The following is an 18852-nucleotide window of genomic DNA, read 5'->3' on the forward strand; positions in this document are numbered from 1 at the left end:
GCAGTCTGATTCCAGAGACCTCCCACTTGAGCACTAAATATATATCCAATTCTTTGAGCACTGTGACTGAATTTATTCACTGTTCACTAAAAAAAAAAATCCATTGAGAATGAACTCGGGGTCAAGTAACATCCCAGCTCTAAAGATACAAGGCTAAAGAAGAAAGAGTCTCTCTCTCAAAAAAGTTACAATTTCCATAGGTATATGGCTTAAGCTTATTTGTGTTCATTTTGTTTATAGACATATGGATAAACACTATTTGTTAGATCTGTAGGCTTTTATGAAGTCTAACTCTTTCTCTTTTACCTTTCCCTCTTCTAGCTGAAATATTCATACTTGAAATCTGAAGGACTTATATAATACAATTCAGCACCACGGACAGCAGGAAAAATCCCATTGACAGAATAAATCTGAAGTTTTCCTTTCAGTATTCATGAAAATCTGGTGCTTCAAAACAGATACACACACATCCAATTAGGTACTCAAAAATATCTTCAGAAGAATCCTAGAAATTACAAAACACAAGTCCTTGGAAGAGAGAATGCAAATTGCATCCACAAGGCCACACAGCTGAAGCCAAGAACTAAGTTCCTAGAACTAATCTACTTATAATAAATCCCATCACAAGTATACTGTCACCATCAAGCAGAATTGTGTGTATCTTCAGTGACATGGGTGTGGTTTACTATGGCACTTTCTCAAATACGAATTAAGGAAGAAGTCAGGTACTCTGATTTAAGTATCAGAGAAATTTCTTATCCAATCAGTTAGGGAGACTTATTTCCTAACGGTATAACTTATTATTTACTGTTTCCTAATATATTTGAAATCATGGGTTGAAAATGAGTTTCAAGGTCAGGTAGAGGAGAAATAGATCCAAGTTACTACTGTCCTTGCCATAGACACTGACTTTCTTTGACCTTGTTGAATACATTAGAATTCTTTCCAGCCTATCGATGTTTATTAGATTTGATACTGCCTAATTCTGACATCCCAAAGGAAGGTGACTCACTCACAGTAAACGTGTTATCATTTTCTAAAGATATGTCTAATCTGCATGACATCATCTTATCTGGAAGATACATTTTAGGTGGATAGTCCCCAGAGCTCAGGAAAGGAAAATTTTCCATTTGTTATGTTTCTCTAATCCTATTCAATTATAATAGCTATGAGAAGCATCTTTGAAGGGGAAGGAATGTGATACTGTGAAGGAAAATAGAATTATAGATTTAATTACTCAAGACCATATTTACTATAATAGTCAGTGCAAAGCTTTTCAAAGAAGTCTTCATTGAGTAAATAAGAGTTGCCATAAATCTTTCTCCTCCAAGATCCTTTCAACAATTATTCAGGTTCTACCATCTACTAGTGATGTAATTATGGAAAGTTACTAACATTCTCCAAGCCTCAGTACCCTTATCTATATAATGAGGGCTGTTTTACTTAGGATTCCTCAATGGGGCATTGAAGAATAATGAGACAATTTCTCACCACATGGTGTAGTATTGTAGGAAACAGAAGCAGAGGAAATGAGGCACAGGTGACTGATTCACCTAAGGGAGATCAAATACATTTTTTGATAAAACGAATTAAGTAAATCCTCCTACAGATAGACATAGGATTTTCTTTGTGACTACTAATGAAATTCTTCAACTATTCTAAAGTTAGAAGACCATGGTACTTAGAGTAAGAAGATCTGGACTTGATTCCATCTCTATCACATAATAGCTACCACAACTCCCTCCCTGCCAAGACTTTACCTTTTCAGGCTACAGAAACATAGCTATTTCATTGAAATGATGGCTATCACTATCTCTTGGTAAAGAATCCAATTAGCTACTTGGATTAAAAGGAAGAAGCAGGTGTTGCATAGTAGTTAATGGTGCAGGCTATAACACTGATATGCATTTAAATCTTGGTTCCACCACTCATTGCCTGAGTAACTTTGGCCAAGTTACATAAGCTCTCTAAGCTTGGAACTCCTCATCAGCAAAATGTAGATAATGTGAATAACTATCACATGCCTATGTTATGATGATTTTAAATGTTAACAGGTGTAAAGCACTTAGAACAATATCTGGTACATAATACTCAATAAATGTCAAATATATAGAGAACACGCTGGACTAAAGTATCCAGGCCCCTAGGGCAAAGACCCCCTTCACTTACTTCCCAGATATAAGACTAAAGACAAACGACCCTTTCTCCTCTGTAGCTCTGCTTATTATGGAACAATGGTTTTTTTTTTCTTTTTTGTTTGTTTTATTTGTTTGTTTGTTTCTGAGATGGAGTCTCACTCTGTCGCCCAGGCTGGAGTGCAGTGGAGTGATCTCCGCTCACTGCATCCTCTGTCTCCCAGGTTCAAGCAATTCTCCAGCCTCAGCCTCCCGAGTGGCTGGGACTACAGGCACGCGGCACCACACCTGGCTAAGTTTTGTATTTTTAGTAGAGATGGGATTTCACCATGTTGGCCAGGGTGGTCTGGAACTCGTGACCTCAAGTGATCTGTCCGCTTCAGCCTCCCAAACTGCTGGGATTACAGCTGTGAGCCACCACACCCAGCTGGAACAAAGACTTCTATATATTTATTTTTCTTAAGACCATTCCTTGCTCAGATCATGATTCACATTGTGGTCATGATTATGCAGGAAAATCTTATCAAAGGTACTTTATTGCAACTCATAACAATGAATGGAATGAATGGAATTCTATGGAGGCGAGAGGTGGGAAGGGGTCCCGGTGAAGGAGTAGGTGATCCTGGCCATAAAGGAGAAGAGGAGGTAGACACAAAGCCAAGCCACATGTTCTCCTCCTGACATTTACAAGTGCTGAGCTAGATCTCAGCTGATTCAGCCAGTCACGCTGCTTTCCTGTTGACATCAGTCCAGAGCATAGAAACATAGTATGAATCACCAGAATGAGCAGATAATAAGCCTGGACGAGTTTAAGGGGAAAAGGAGAGAGCCAGAGCCAGGAAGGAAGCTTCTAGTTAGGAAAAGTAGGAGATGTGGATGCCCTCATGCTGCCATGGGAGGATTATGGGAATAGCATTACTTCCAGTTGCTGTCTGCAGGGCTGTGGTCTGGAGTACAGATGATAACCCCAAATGTACATGTGAAGGAGGTAAGGTTTATTAGCACATATATGTTCTCGGCTACCATATCCTCTATTTCACTCCTATTAAAGCAATTTTCTTTTTACTTGGTTAGCAATCAGTGATGTTTTGGTTTGCTATCCCAATTTGTAGGGTTTTGTGATAACAATTCAAAAGAATATGAAGAATGTGAATGGGAAGACAGGCTCAGAGATCCAAAAGGAATGCCAAGAGGAAATAAAAATAAAAGTTGCAGGGTATTAGAGAGAGTGGAGGAGACTTTATGAGGGGTGGGCTCTACAGCATCTAAGAGGTGGGAGAGAATGGAGGGAAAGACTAAGGAGGAGTTTAGAAAATTGTTCTAGGTTATAAAATGGATTCCATGTACTGGTCTTCGAGAGAACCAGGCATAGCTTGAAACTCCTTTAAAATTCCTTTTGATTGGTAGATTGGACTTTTAAAAGTATTATTTTGAATATTCAGAGGCTGGTCCAGGGTTCAATAATCAGGCTTATGTATGTGCACACAGATCCTTCAAACTTCAGCCCCACTCTACAGAGATGGATTAGGACCTGCAAGACCCTTTATTGTACTGAAAGAGTTGTTGATGAAGGCAAATGAGAAAATGTCTGCAAAGTTTATTTAAACTTTAGGAATGAAGTTTAAAGTACATAAAACAAAATCCTCTGTCTTTTCCTGAACAGAAATAGAAGGCATTTCGCCACTACCCCAACCCCAACGGGGGAAAAATCGGTCAACAGACGACCTGTTTAAATTGGATGAAAGTTGACATGATGTTCCCATCATGAGGGAAATTATGAACTGTAATGATAGGAAACGCATATCCCTTGAGATGGCTGCAGGAAAAATTGGTTTTCTCCCTTGCCCGGAAATGTCTGTGCTGAGCATTATTCACAGATGGTGTGGCCGGAGTGAAGGCCAGCCCTGGGGTTTCACAGACCAGTGTTTGACAGCCAGGACTGTGAACAACCTTCATTGGTTTGAGCTGGGCGGGAGAATGAATGAGAAATGCCCTGTGGCCTAGAGTGGGCGACGCTGAGTTTGGATTTAGACTTGGGAGAGAGAGACAGAACTGACTGATTGAGAGAATGAGATTATGCCAAGCTGAGAAGTGCTCCATCACAGACCCACACTAGCCCACCACCTACCAATCCAGGCTATGCATCAGTATCTCCACGGAATATTTTTAGTAATATACATTCAGGTACTTCACCTTTGGAGCCCCTGATTCAATAAATCTCAGATGAGGCCTGATCATCACTTTTTTGTAAGCTTTCCAAATGATTCTGGTGAAGTTTATCCACCAGCAGGAATTTGAAAACCGCCAGTTAAGTCAATCACAACTGTCTATTCTCTCCTGATCAGCCAGCTAAAAAAATGATTCTCCTTGCCATGAACCAGTCAATTGGGCCTTTTTACTCTTTTTCATTTCCCTGGAAAATCCTATCCAGGACAAAATGAAGAAAAGTGCTCCAGCCTCTCTTAAAATATCACACAGACATCTCCTCCTCCTCCCCCACCTCCTCCTCCTTCTCCTCCTCCTCCTCTTCTTCTTTTTAATTTGCACATCAAAAATAAAACAGAGCTTAACTGTGTACACAGCCTACATTAAAACAGAAATGTGTTTTGCCTCATAGGCATTTTCGAGCAGATCTTGAGAGACACTCTTGTGGACCCAGGGATGTGATGGTATACCGTGAGGGAGGAGTACATTCTGCACGTGGAAGGCAGGGAGGTAGAAACCAGAAGCAAGCAACCCATTTGGCATCCAGTAAAGTGATGGTTCCCATCAGGGTTTGGGCTATAAAGGACCTGTAATGCTCCGAGCTGCATTTAGAGGATCAAAACAAGATCAGAAACAGCACAGTAGTAGCTCCAGAACAGAGAATCCAGAGGCTTGATAGCCCCAAGTGGGAAGAGTCAGGAACAGCCAGTGTAGGAAGGCTGAGGCCTTGATCTCGGTAGGCGAATTAAAGAGACCTCATCTCTGATTAGCAGCACAGCAGTTCCCAGATGTGGGCCCCTGGACATCAGAAGTAATCAAGTAACTAGTTTACAATACAGATTAATAGACCCTTCACAATTTCTGATCCTCGCCGCTTTCTGTCTTATTTATCATGCTAGTCATTCCACCAGTCTATAAACATGTATTAACATAAAGTATCATCTATATGCTTGTTGGTCTGTTAATTGTGTGAGAACAAGGACTCCATGTATCTTGTTTAGCCTCAATGCGTAGTACAATGCCTGAAAACAATATCCATTTATTCATTTAAAAATAGGAGCATGTGCCTATCATCTGTCTGGCTTATCTAGGCACTGGGATACAGTGATCAATAAATGTGCCCCCTACAACAAAACTTTCAGAGTCTGGTGGAGGAGACAGCCCAGGAATCAATAAATCACAGCATCATGACACACACTTTAACAACATGTATAAACATCTCCTACCTACTGAATCCACCTTCACACAGGAGCCAGAGAGATCATCCCGAAACTGAAAGACAATCCATAAATATCTTCATAGCCTGTGGCTCCTCTTCCCAAAGCTGGGTCTGTAGAATCCAGGTACCTAAGTGTCTGGGAAAGAAGTTTTCATGGTCAAAAACCTTTGGAAGAGTCTGGGTTAAACTCAATGAAATCAGTCAAGTTTCTTTTTTTTTTGTTATACTTTAAGTTCTAGGGTACATGTGCAGGTTTGTTACATATGTACACATGTGCCACGTTGGTGTGCTGCACCCGAAATCAGTCAAGTTTCTTTAATGCAGGATTTGTCAGAGGCCACATGATACCAACATGCCTTGCAAATCTCTGAAAGGGGAGGAGGCAGCAATCACTACTTTCTCATTCCTATTTGATGTTGGCTTTTTAAATTTTTTTTTATTTTTTGGCATGTGTTGAAGGACTGGTGTTTAGAAAACAGACTTTGTAAATTCTGGCTGATCGCATCACACCCAGCTCTCCACGATTGCCTGCCAAGCCTCTGCTCCCACTCTTGTTCTGTTCTTGCACTTTAAGGAACCCAAACTACTTTTTACTTTTGAGCCTTTACTCATGCTGTTCATCCTTTCTGCGCATTTCCCCAAGTCCTGCAGCTTCTCCCAGAACACGCAAAATGTGCCTGGAACACTCACACATGTTCTTGAAGATTCCCCTCAGACACCACCTCCGCCAGAAGCCTCAGCTGTACAGGTGCCTCTTCTCTATGTTCTCACAGTCCCGCCCCCTGCCCAGCACTTAGTGTGCTATGCTCTCATGGTTGCACAGAACAAGAGCTTTGGGAGGGAAAGGGGCATTACAAGGCTTTGTTTATCTCCATTCTATTACCAGGGCTTTTCAGTTTGATGCTACGGATATTGGGGCTGGATAATTCTTTGTTACGGGGGCTGTGCTGGTTACTGTAGGATTTTAGCAGTATCACTTGCCGCTACCCACTACATGCCAGTAGCACCACCACGACCTTCTCTATCCCATCCCACAAGCTGTGAGAACCAAAGACAACCCTAGACATTGCCTGATATCCCCAGAGGGATCGAAGTCATCTCTGGTTGCAAACCATTCTCCTATACATAGCACAGTGTCCAGCATTCATTAAACAAATATTTACTGAACATATACTATACATCTGGCCCATGGCCAGGTACAGGTAATACAAATGTGAACCAAACACATACCGGGCATTTAACATGCTTGCAGGAATTGCAGGTGCTTGCAGGAATTGAGAAATAAATGGATATTATTAAGAATGTAACAACAGGCTGGGCACAGTGGCTCATGCTTGTAATCCCAGCACTTCAGGAGGCAGAGGCGGGTGGATCCCCTGAGGTCGGGAGTTCGAGACCAGCCTGAGCAACATGGAGAAACCTGTCTCTACTAAAAATACAAAATTAGCTGGGTGTGGTGGCGCAGCCTGTAATCCCAGCTACTCGGGAGGCTGAGGCAGGCGAATAGTTTGAACCCGGGAAGCAGAGGTTGCGGTGAACCAAGATCATGCCATTGCACTCCAGCCTGGGTAACAAGAGTGAAACTCCGTCTTGGGAAAAAAAAAAAAAAAAAAAAAGAATGTAATAACAGTCATGGTTTCATGAAGGCAGAGACACGCTTACCTTTTTTTTTTTTTTTTTTTTTTTTTGATTTTTTTAATAGCCAGAGCCCCTAGGGCAGTGCCTAGTACATACAATGTATTCAATAAATATTTATTGATGGATCGTATTGGCAAAAATTTTAGAGTACTTATGGTGTACCAGAAACTATTCTTAGCACTTCATGTATATGAAATTATTTTAGCTCATAATGAATCTAGTAAGTTCTATTATTACACTCACTTTACAGATAAGGAAACTAAAGCCTGGAAATTGTAAGTAACTTGACAATGATCATGTGGTGAGTATGAGGCCGAGCTGAGACTTGAGCCCAGGCAGCCCAGTTTCAGATTCTAAGTTCAAGAGCCCCAAGTGTTATCTCCAAGGATGGCCAACATTTACACAACTTTCCTTTGTGCTTTAATTCTCATACTTAACATCCTTTTATTTGAGAAAATGTGACACAGACAGGTTAAGTAACCTCCATTCTCCCATAAGTAGTAACTGGCTGAGCTGAACCCTGTGCTCTGTCTGGCTGTGAGTGTCTGAATCTAATCACTATGCTTCATTGCCTCCATTAAGGAAGTGAAATAAAGCATTGTTAGATAGCCTAATGAGGAATGATGTCTAAATGGTTTCTGCATCCCTCACACCACAAGCAGGGAGTCTAATACATAGACGGTGCCACACACATGACTTGAAATGATGGCAATGATGTATAAGGAATGAAACATTAGACTAGGACCAGGAGATCCAACTTGTTCACAGAGTTTCTTTGTAACCTTGTGGACTTCACACTCACACAAACAGGCCTCCACTTAACCAACAAAAATGAGAGGTTTCTAGTTTCCTGGGTTCCCTCCAACTCTGATGCTGATCCCAGCAACCACAGCCCTGAGTTCACCCCAAGAGCCCCTTTTCCATCTTGGAGGCCAACCAGGTAAAGCTTTTCCTTCAAGCATTTTGATTGGTTTGTTCACCTCCTGATGCAGGTGCGGTTTTGGTTGCCTGGCAACACAGTGATGGAGACTACCAATTCCCAGAAGAGCAATGAATGAATGAGCAGAGATAGTCACTCTGGGAGCAGTGGCCACAGCCAGAGGAGTGCATTGCAGAATTCCTAACTCTATCTGTCTTGAATGGGCTTTGCCCATCCTGCTGGTACAGCAGTGTAATGGAGATATTTGGGGGAAAGAAGAAGAATTTCCATTTTGAAGGTGGTAAAAATCTTTATGCACAATCTCAAGGGATTAAAATGCTACCTGCCCAAAATGAGGTGACCCAATCACAAAAATCACAACCACAGGTGTGTTTTAGTATTAATAATAAAATATTTCCCTCCATGTAAAAAGCCATGGTTTTTTCTGTTCCACTTGCTTTTAATGATACATTCCAGGTTCTGGATTACAGGACAGGTCATATAAATTGGTTCAATTGATCCCTATGATCATCTCACAAGACAGGAAGAACTGAACTTCAATAGACAGAAAGGTTTTTTTTTTTGTTTTTTATTTGTTTGTTTGTTTTTTGAGACAGAGTCTTGCACTGTTGCCCGGACTGGAGTGCAGTGGTGTGATCGCAGCTCACTGCAACTTCTGCCTCCCGGGTTCAAGTGATTCTCCTGCCTCAGCCTCCTGAGTAGCTGGGGTTACAGGTGCCTGCCACCATGCCTGGCTAATTTTTTATATTTTTAGTACAGACAGGGTTTCACTGTGTTGGCCAGGCTGGTCTCAAACTCCTGACCTCATGGTCCTCCCGCCTTGGCCTCCCAAAGTGTTAGGATTACAGGCGTGAGCCACCACACCCAGCCTCAGAAAAGTCTTTAGAATGAATGGTTAAGAGCAATGCTTTTCAAAGAACATGGACCTCAGTTCAATTCCTGACCCTGGCACTCATAAAGTGTGTGACTTTAGTAAGTTTCCTAGCTTCTCTGAGCCCCTATGTCTCCATCTGTAAAATGGGGATATTACTACCTATCTTAAAGTGTCACTGAAAGAATTCAATAAGATAATGAAGGTTAAACACTTAGCAAAGAGGCTGCTGCATAAGTGTATTACTATTAATCATTATTATCATTAACATTATTGCTTAAGCTCACACACACTATGTAAGTGGTAAAGCCGGGATTTGAACCCAAATCTCTACTAATGCCAAGGTAAATTTTTTGCCATTATCTCATTTCTTCTTTGAAAGGAAAAGCTATTAGAATGTATTCTTTCAATGATTATTTTCAACTACTATGTGATATAGTATTTTTTAGACCAAGCAGTGCTTTCAAATGCCTTCTTTCACTGAATATGGTATGCTTACTCCTCTTAAGTCCAGATGGAGACGGTTTTGAAGAAAGCAGTGATCTGCTTCTGGAAGTTAAGCTCTGCTCTCCTTCCAGGTGCTTGAAAACCAGGAGAGGGAGCCCCTCTCCCAGTGCAGTGGAGCCAGCCGAGCGGAAGGTGACCAGGAATGCTGTTGGAACTCAGCATCTAGACTCACAGAGCCTGAAGAAAGGCCAGTCAGCTGGTCCTCCTCTCATGCCTGTTCTGCTGGACACAAAGGACTGGAAGCATCATTGCGTCTCTGGAATCCAGCATGGAGGTACCGGTGTGTGGCCGGATGGCTGGAGTTCAGGCTGAATCTGTTCTTGCTGATGGCAAGTTAGAGATATCCCAGCCAGGTGCTTCTCCACTGCCTCCCCGCAACACACACGGTACAATTTAAATCCAGTCGTCTAGCTTCTGTTGCTACTTGCCTCTGCTTAGAATAGCTGAGCTGAATGGAGCTTAGAAATCTTCTCTTTTGCATGTCAATCATAGCTGAATAAAGTGGTTCTTTTACAAAAGAAATCTTTTCCCTCTCTCTCTTTCTCTCTCCCTCTCTTTCTCCTGCTTCAATTCTCCTTCCTTCTCTCTCTCCTTTTTACCCTCTTTGTATTTGTCTTTATTTCTCTATCTCTGTCTCTCCATGCCTCACTGCCCCCTGCTTCAAACACATGCACACACTTTGCAATGGCACTTGAGCCACCTCTGGCAAATCCTGGGGCACCTGAGCCACCTCTGGCAAATCCTGACTAATCCTAAGTAATTAGAAAACCATTGACTAGGCCCAAACCCCTCATTCTACAGAGGAGGAACAGAGACCCAGAGGAGGAAAGTGACTTGCCTGAGGTCACACAGCCAAACGCCCTGACTCCCAGTCTCGTGCGCTTTCTTTTTTATGGCACTGAATACAGAACCCTTTTTCAAGTTTCCATTCTAAAAACCTCCCATTTTAAAATATGGTACTGCATTGTTCAAATAAAAAAAGAAATTGCAAGAGTTTGGATTTTTAATTAAATTTTAATTACTGTATATCCATAATAATTATAACATCATAAAAATTTAAACATAATGGAAAAGGCTAAATCCTTCTTTGGAATCCACCCACAAAAATACACGTATAATGAGGTTTCCTCCTTGCTGCTGTTAGAGATAATTATTAGCACTTTCTGTGTGTGTATGTATGTGTGTGTGTGTGTGTGTGTGTGTTTTGAAATATTTCACTCTTGTTGCCCAGGCTGGAGTGCAATGGCGCAATCTTGGCTCACCGCAACCTCTACCTCCCGGGTTCAGGTGATTCTCCTGCCCTAGCCTCCCGAGTAGCTGGGATTACAGGCATGCATCACCATGCCTGGCTAATTTTTGCATTTTTAGTAGAGACGGAGTTTCTCCGTGTTGATCAAGCTGGTCTCGAACTCCTGACCTGAGGTGATCCACCCACCTCGGCCTCCCAAAGTGCTGGGATTTCAGGCGTGAGCCTGGCCCTTTTTGTGTTCTTAGAGTAGATGTGTATGTGTAATGTATATGTGTGTACATACATGCTACATCCATTTTTCTTCAATTTGCCTTATTCATTGAGCAATAACGTTTGGCTATTAGAATACATATGGATCTGCCACATTCCTTTTACTGCTTCATAATATTCCACATCTATGGCCCTGCCATTGTACACTTACCCATTCCCTGTTGATGAACTGTTGGATGATTTCAGACAATGCTACAATGGGTATCGTCATATTGTGCCCTCCTCCTTCAGCACGTGAGAGAACCTGTCATTAGGGACAGTCCCTAGAGATAAAGCAGCTGATTTGTGGCATATGAGCATTTTAAATGTTGAGACAGCCTCATCTCCTTTCTCTTGATGCACATTGTCGTTTGAGGGTTACTGCTGCCGAATTATTCCTTCGACGCCAAAGAGGAAATGAGATAAAATATTTTCTTGATTAAATAACACCACATGCATGGGAACAGATGGGTCTGGAAAATAGATCATGCACAGAAGGGATAAGCTGATGTGTAAATGGAAGAATTTGAAAGGTGTCCAGAGTTCCGTGACAAAGCACAATCCCTGTTAGCCTGCAACCATACCTGAGAGTTCCCTTATTAATGGCCCCCCTTCAGAGAAAAAGCATGAAGTCTCCAGAAGGTTCTTACAAGAACATGGCCGGGTGCGGTGGCTCAAGCCTGTAATCCCAGCACTTTGGGAGGCCGAGACGGGCAGATCACGAGGTCAGGAGATCGAGACCATCCTGGCTAACATGGTGAAACCCCGTCTCTACTAAAAATACAAAAAAAAAAAAACTATCCAGGCGAGGTGGCGGCGCCTGTAGTCCCAGCTACTCGGGAGGCTGAGGCAGGAGAATGGCCTGAACCTGGGAGGCGGAGCTTGCAGTGAGCTGAGATCCGGCCACTGCACTCCAGCCTGGGTGACAGAGCGAGACTCCGTCTCAAAAAAAAAAAAAAAAAAAAAAAAGAACATAACTACACTATCTCAGAAGGGTGGCACACAATGCATGGATTAATTAATCAGTTTAACCAACAAAGAAGTGCTAAAAACTTGAACAAACAGTTCCCTTCTCTAAGCAACAATAGTACTAATTTTAGAGGGTTTTGTCAAACTTAAGTAAAATAAAAACATGCAAATACTATTGAAAGGGCTTGACAAATAGTACGTACTCAATAGAATGTAGTTTTTAGGATTGGCTTAGAGTTATAAAGGACAAAATAGATACATTTCAAGCTGGATACGTGACTGGGATTGGAAAATGTTTGGTGAGGAAATGTCCTAAATTGATCTTCACTAGGGTGTAGTTAGCCCCTAACATCAGAAGGCACTTGAATAGTTCATACTCATTATTCCAGGGTCAATGGTACCTTCAGCCCTACCCTCTCAACACTAAGAAGCAGCTATTATTATGAAGTAGCTGAGGCATAAAGAGTGGCTCACAGCTAGGAAGTTCAGAGTTAGAACCCAAACCAAGGTGTGTATGGTTTCAAAGCCCATTTTACCTTTTTTTTTTTTTTTTAAACAGAGTCTCGCCCTGTTGGAGTGCAATGGTGTGATCTCGGCTCACTGCAACCTCCGTCTCCCACGTTCAAGCGATTCTCCTGCCTCAGCCTCCTGAGTAGCTGGGATTACAGGTGCACGCCACCATGCCTGGCTAATTTTTGTATTTTTAGTAGAGACAGGGTTTCACCTTGTTGGCCAGGCTGGTTTTGAACTGACCGCGCGATCCACCCGAAGTTTGGAGACATGAAGGCGTTAGCAGACAAGAAGTTGAAATGAAGAGGCTAGACAAGGTCCAGGAAGTGGATCTGAGATGTTAACTTCAGCTCAGGTCCTCTCAACCTTGACTATACATTAGCGTCATCTGGGAGGCTGAAAAAACACATATACCTTCTGAAACCCTGGCCCCACCCCCTGTCAACTGATTTGGTTGGGGAATCAGGGGCCAGGACATCAGAGGCCAGGTCACTGGTGCACTGTAAGTTCTAGAGGTGATTTTAACATGCAGCCAGCAGTGAGAACTGCTGCCAAGGTGTTTTCATGGCTGTTCCCACTGGACTTAGTCTTGTCTCTGCCTTGCTGCAGCTGCTCCCTGGTGAGTCGTGGAGGCAGATGTATTAGAACAGCACCTTTGAAAGTGACATGATCAGCTAAAACCTTCAAGCACCCTTAATTACAAATGAACACCCACTGACATCTGCCTCCCTTTAAGGGGGACTCCAAGGACTTGGAAACTTATTTCTCTGGTTGCCATGACAATCCTTTGCAACGTCAGCAAAAATGCTCTGTGCTGCAAACAAGCTAGCACAAAAATCTCCTAAAGTCTTCAGCTCAGAATGAACCTCAGCACCCAATCAGGACTTGTCACGTCTGAGCCTTTACTCAGGAATCCCAGGAAAGAACCACAGATGTTAGGAAGTTCTAAACACTCTCTTCATTTGACCAGGTATCAAAGATAAAACAAATTGCCTCATGTTGAGGAATAAACTTACATTTTCAAATTTTCTTTTATTCTATCCTTAACTTCCCCATCTTCCCAAAAGATTTTTTTTAAATTCAAATAGGAAACAGGTGAAACCAAACAGTTGTCCTACTTTCACCTTGTCGTTGAAACCTCTTTGAGAAGATGCAAGAGTACTTTACTCCTCCAGCTGATAAAACTTAGCATTTTACTCCTCAGGGACAGGTTTGAATTTGTATCCACACTCCCATCAGTTTTCACACCTAGCAATTCACCTTTAATGATGTGGAGTTTAGGTACCATGATAGGTATGTAGGGGAAAATATTAACCAGCTTTTCCTATCGCCTTAAAAATCTTGCTGTGGATGGACAACCAAAAACACTCCACTCTTGCTGGTCAGTATAATTAAGCCTTAGCTGAATGAAGTGGAAACTCCTGAATTAGGATCTAGCTCCCAGGTACAGCTCTGTCACTCACCAGCTATGTTACATGACACGAAGCTGTGTGTGCTAAAACCACACATGACCTTTGTTGTCACAGAGAACTGAGTTCGAGTTCTCACCTCAACTATGTATTATCTATATGAGCTTGGGCCACCCTCCATTTCTTCATCCATAAAATGAGGATATTAATACCTCCTTAACAAGATCGGCGTATGGGTATATAAAGCATTTAGCAGTGCCTGGTACATAACATGTGTTCAGTAAATGGTAGCTATGATTATAATAATCTATAAACTGTGAATACTATCTATTCTGCCTACTTCACAGGAGTGCATATGAAATGAGGGAATTTATATGAAAGTACTTTGAACAACTACAAAATTTACATACGAGAGGGCTATTTCTAGAGTGGTTTTGTTATTATAAGAGCCTGCTCACTTAAAAAAAAAGTCTGTTAAGTATAGCAGACTTGGGTTCTTTTCAAAAACAAATAACCTTTTAAACACTACCACCACCACCCCATGGGATTGGATTTCTTACTGAGTAGTGAGGGAACGTGTATACCTATCACCGTGTGTGCATCCATCTGTATGCAAATTCCTGCGCTGAATTGCTGCCCTGGGGAAAGGATCATATGATGCAATATGTTTCTTTTCTTCCTAGATCCATGAGGATTTTTGGTTAAAAGCAAGAGAAATAATTGGAGTGGCTAACACAAGAAGACAGTTTAACAGAGTTGGGAGACTCAAAAATAAAACTGGGTAGGGGACAGGGATGGCAGGACCAGACTTGAGAAACAGAAATCTAGGAAATTCTTGAGGTTGGGTGACAAGATTCATGACCAAGAGTCCAGGAAACTGCTGCCACCACCATCGTTGTAAGCAAGCAGTCTAATGTCCAATTTCTTTCTTCATCTTTGTCACTTTTGGGAGAGGGAAAGTCTCAGGAGTGAGCATCCAATTGGCTCAACTTAGACGACATCCTTTCTTCAAGGATTTTTGGGGGAGTTGGGGAGTGGCAAATTGTGAAAGAATCTGTCCCTGGGAATTGCCAGGTCACCATACCAAAAAAAAAAAAAAAAATCCCCCAAAGAAACATGGAGTACAAATAGAAATTTAAAAATCTCCCAGGGCCGGGCGTAGTGGCTCAAGCCTGTAATCCTAGCACTTTGGGAGGCCGAGATGGGCGGATCACGAGGTCAGGAGATCGAGATCATCCTGGCTAACACGGTGAAACCCCGTCTCTACTAAAAACTACAAAAAACTAGCCGGGCGAGGTGGCGGAGCCTGTAGTCCCAGCTACCCGGGAGGCTGAGGCAGGAGAACGGCGTGAACCCGGGAGGCGGAGCTTGCAGTGAGCTGGGATCCAGCCACAGCACTCCAGCCTGGGTGACAGAGCGAGACTCCGTCTCAAAAAAAAAAAAAAAAAAAAAAAAAAAAAAATCTGCCAGGAAGCTACCTTTTGTCAGCTCTCATTTTACTGATGAAGAAGGTTCAGAGAACTTATTCAAGGGCTCAGTGTCAGGTCTCCTGGTTCCTAATCCATGTTGACCCTCCTACACAAAACTCAGCAATTTATAAAATCATAAGCCATTTCTCCAGCTTTAAATGATGTCTAAGGTGGAGGAGATAGGAGCAAAAGGGACTGTACTCTGCAGAAAGTGATTTTCTGTTTTCAGGCGTTTTTCATTACATGAGCTCAGTACATAAGAATAAATAACGCTAGAATGCAGCTGACCTCCAATGCATGATGGGAGAACCTCATTACTGCAAAACCCTTGGAGATATATATTGAGAAGTGGCTACAATACATTGAATTTTCAGTAGAAACCATTAAGCGCCCCTGCATCTAACTGCCATTTTTTCTTATTCAGAGTGCAATAAAAAATAATTTTCCATGCAATAATTTGCCTGGCTTCTCATATAAACCTCTATCTCATTCTGCTTCCTCTTTCCTTCCTTGCTTCAGATTGACAGTACTGAGGACTTTTAGATTTTCAGACCCAGACATGAGCACACATCTTGCATATTTCCTCAAGCAACATTCCTGTGCATATTTGAAAACCAGTAGTTAAGAAAAATTACGATGATGTTACAGCTCCTAAGGTTATAGTTGGGAGAAGTCTTGGAGGAGCTGTGCTCTAGCCTGAGGGAAAGTGAGGCTTAGAAGATATATGCCAGGTAGATGGAGGTAGGGGCGGGTCAAATGCCATTAAAGACTATGCTGGGTTTGATCCTCTTGTTTCCCATTATTGTTCTCATCCAATCTGGACAGACACTATGAGGGTTTCTTTAAAGGGCTGAAGGTATTGTCTAATCCAGAGGTGGAAATAGTTCCTAAGGGGATAAATCCAGACTATACATGGGCTTGATCTTGTCCAACAGTCTTGGCCAATACAGTCTTTTAAAAAGTTTTAGTTAATTGGCCGGGCATAGTGGCTCACGCCTGTAATCCCAGCACTTTGGGAGGCCAAGGCAGGCATATCCTGAGGTCAGAAAATCGAGACCATCCTGGTTAACGCGGTGAAACCCCGTCTCTACTAAAAATACAAAGAAATTAGCTGGGTGTGGTGGTGCGTGCCTGTAGTCCCAGCTACTCGGGAGGCTGAGGCAGGAGAATGGTGTGAACCCCAGGAGGTGGCACTTGCAGTGAGCCAAGATCGCGCCACTGCATTTCAGCCTGGGTGACAGACCAAGACGCTGTCTCAAAAAAAAAAAAAAAAAAAAAAAAAAAAGTTTTAGTTAATTACCAGCATTTAAAAAACTAGAGCTTTAACATAATCTGAATTTCTGGACTTGTTATAAAAATCAAGGTCTGGCGCAGTAGCTCATGCCTATAATCCCAGCACTTTGGGAGGTCAAAGTGGGTGGATCACGAGGTCAGGAGTTCCAGACCAGTCCGGCCAGTATAGTGAAACCCCGTCTCTACTAAACATACAAAACTTAGGCAGGCGTGGTGGTGGGTGCCTGTAATCCCAGCTACTCTGGAGCCTGAGGCAGGAGAATTGCTTGAACCCAGGAGGCAGAGGTTGCAGTGAGCCGAGATGGTGCCACTGCACTCTAGCCTGGGTGACAGAGCAAGACTCAGTCTCGACAAAAAACAAACAAACAAAAAACAGAACATCTGGCAACTCTGGGTCTCCATTCCCATTTGGCAAAAATCGGTTGGAGCTGAGCAGTGACTGTACCCTTAGGCAGGTGTGCATACCTCAGTCTGTCACAAGCCCCACCCCTCCTTTCTATTACACCCTGCCAACCTCACTTAGTACATGACTACCCGGCCACATCAGTATTAAAGTTTGGGATCCTTCAGCTAGTCTTATGCCCTCTTAGTTACTGAGATCATGTACTAAAACTCATGCAGTAAGTGGAAGATGCTGGGTGAGAACCTTCCTGATCTTGGTAATAGTACCATTACTCCACAGTGGCTCAAGCTAAACACCTAGGAGATTTTCTTCTTTCATCCCTTTATGTCAACCCCTGTCATAGTCTATTTTGTGCCACTATAACAGAATATCACAGACTGGCTAATTTATAAGGAACAACAATTTATTTGGCTTATGGCCCAGGAGGCTGGGAAGTCCAAGATTGAGGGGCTGCATCTGGTAAGGGCCTTCATGCTGACTCATCCCATGGCACAAGGCAGAACAAGAGAGCAGCAGAGGAGTGGGGAGAGGACCACTCCTGGCATTAATGGAATCACCTCTTAAAGGTCCTACCTCTCAACACTGTTGCATTGGGGATTAAGTTTCCAACATATGAACGTTGGGGGTCACATTCAAACCATAGCATCCCCTAAATCCAGCCTAATCCATCGTCAAGCCTTCCTGTGCTACTTTTGACACACATTTTAGGGGCTCCACCTTTTCCCCATCTTGCTGTCACCACCCTGGTCTTCATCACCATAATCTCTTGCCTGAATTGTTCCCTCCAGATTGATATGATGAATCTTTGATCCTCACGGTGGCCTACAAGGTTCTGGGTGATGGGGATTCCACACTAGTCTACCTCTCTGGCCATAACCCACTCTCCCCTTGCTTACCTCACTCAACCATCCTGGGGGCCAGTTCCAGCTTCAGAACCATACATCTGCCGACCCCTCTGTCAGCAATGCTCCTGCTTCAGCCCTGGAATCGTTTTTGTCCTCCAACTATCAAATATCACAAGTGGCCCAGAGACCACCCTGGGTATAGCAGTCCTAGATCTCTTTCTTTTCTTTTCTCTCTTTCTTTCTCTCTTGAGACGGCATCTAGCTCTGCTGTCCAGGCTGGAGTGCAGTGGCGCTATCTCGGCTCACCGTAACCTCTGCCTCCGGGTCCAAGCAATTCTGCCTCAGTCTCCCGAGCAGCTGGGACTACAGGCGTGCACCACCATGCCCAGCTAATTTTTATATTTTTAGTAGAGACGGGGTTTTATTATCTTGGCCAGGCTGGTCTGGAACTCCTGACCTCGTGATCCACCCGCTCCGGCCTCCCAAAGTGCTGGAATTATAGGCGTGAGCCACAGGCAACCGGCCGACATCCTCTTGTTTTTTTCGTTTGTCGTATATAACCTGTCCCCTCCCCCACCCCATGCAAAGTCCAGGAGGACGATAGGCTTTGTCTCGTTCCCTGTTGCATTCTGGCCCTAGGGCCTAGCCCACAGCCTGGGACATTTGCTGACCAGGGGCCCTGGTTTCTCTGAGGTGCCACTTGAGGTCCGGGAGGTCAACTGACTTTCCCGAAGGTGGATGGATTCCAAGGACACTGCACTCTTCGTACTCCCCGAGGGGTGTCTAGACACTCGTGAGACCCAGAATTATTAGTTAACTGGGCTCCTCAGCCCGGTTAGAGCTCAGAGTCTAGAACCAACTTTTCCCGCCTGGAGCGGTGAACCCGGCAGGGCGGCGGGGAGAGGCGTGGGCGAGGGAGTGGGCGCGGGTGGGCGGGGCCG

This window comes from Piliocolobus tephrosceles, chromosome 19 (genome assembly GCF_002776525.5).
Source record: "Piliocolobus tephrosceles isolate RC106 chromosome 19, ASM277652v3, whole genome shotgun sequence".
Lineage (NCBI taxonomy): Eukaryota > Metazoa > Chordata > Mammalia > Primates > Cercopithecidae > Piliocolobus > Piliocolobus tephrosceles.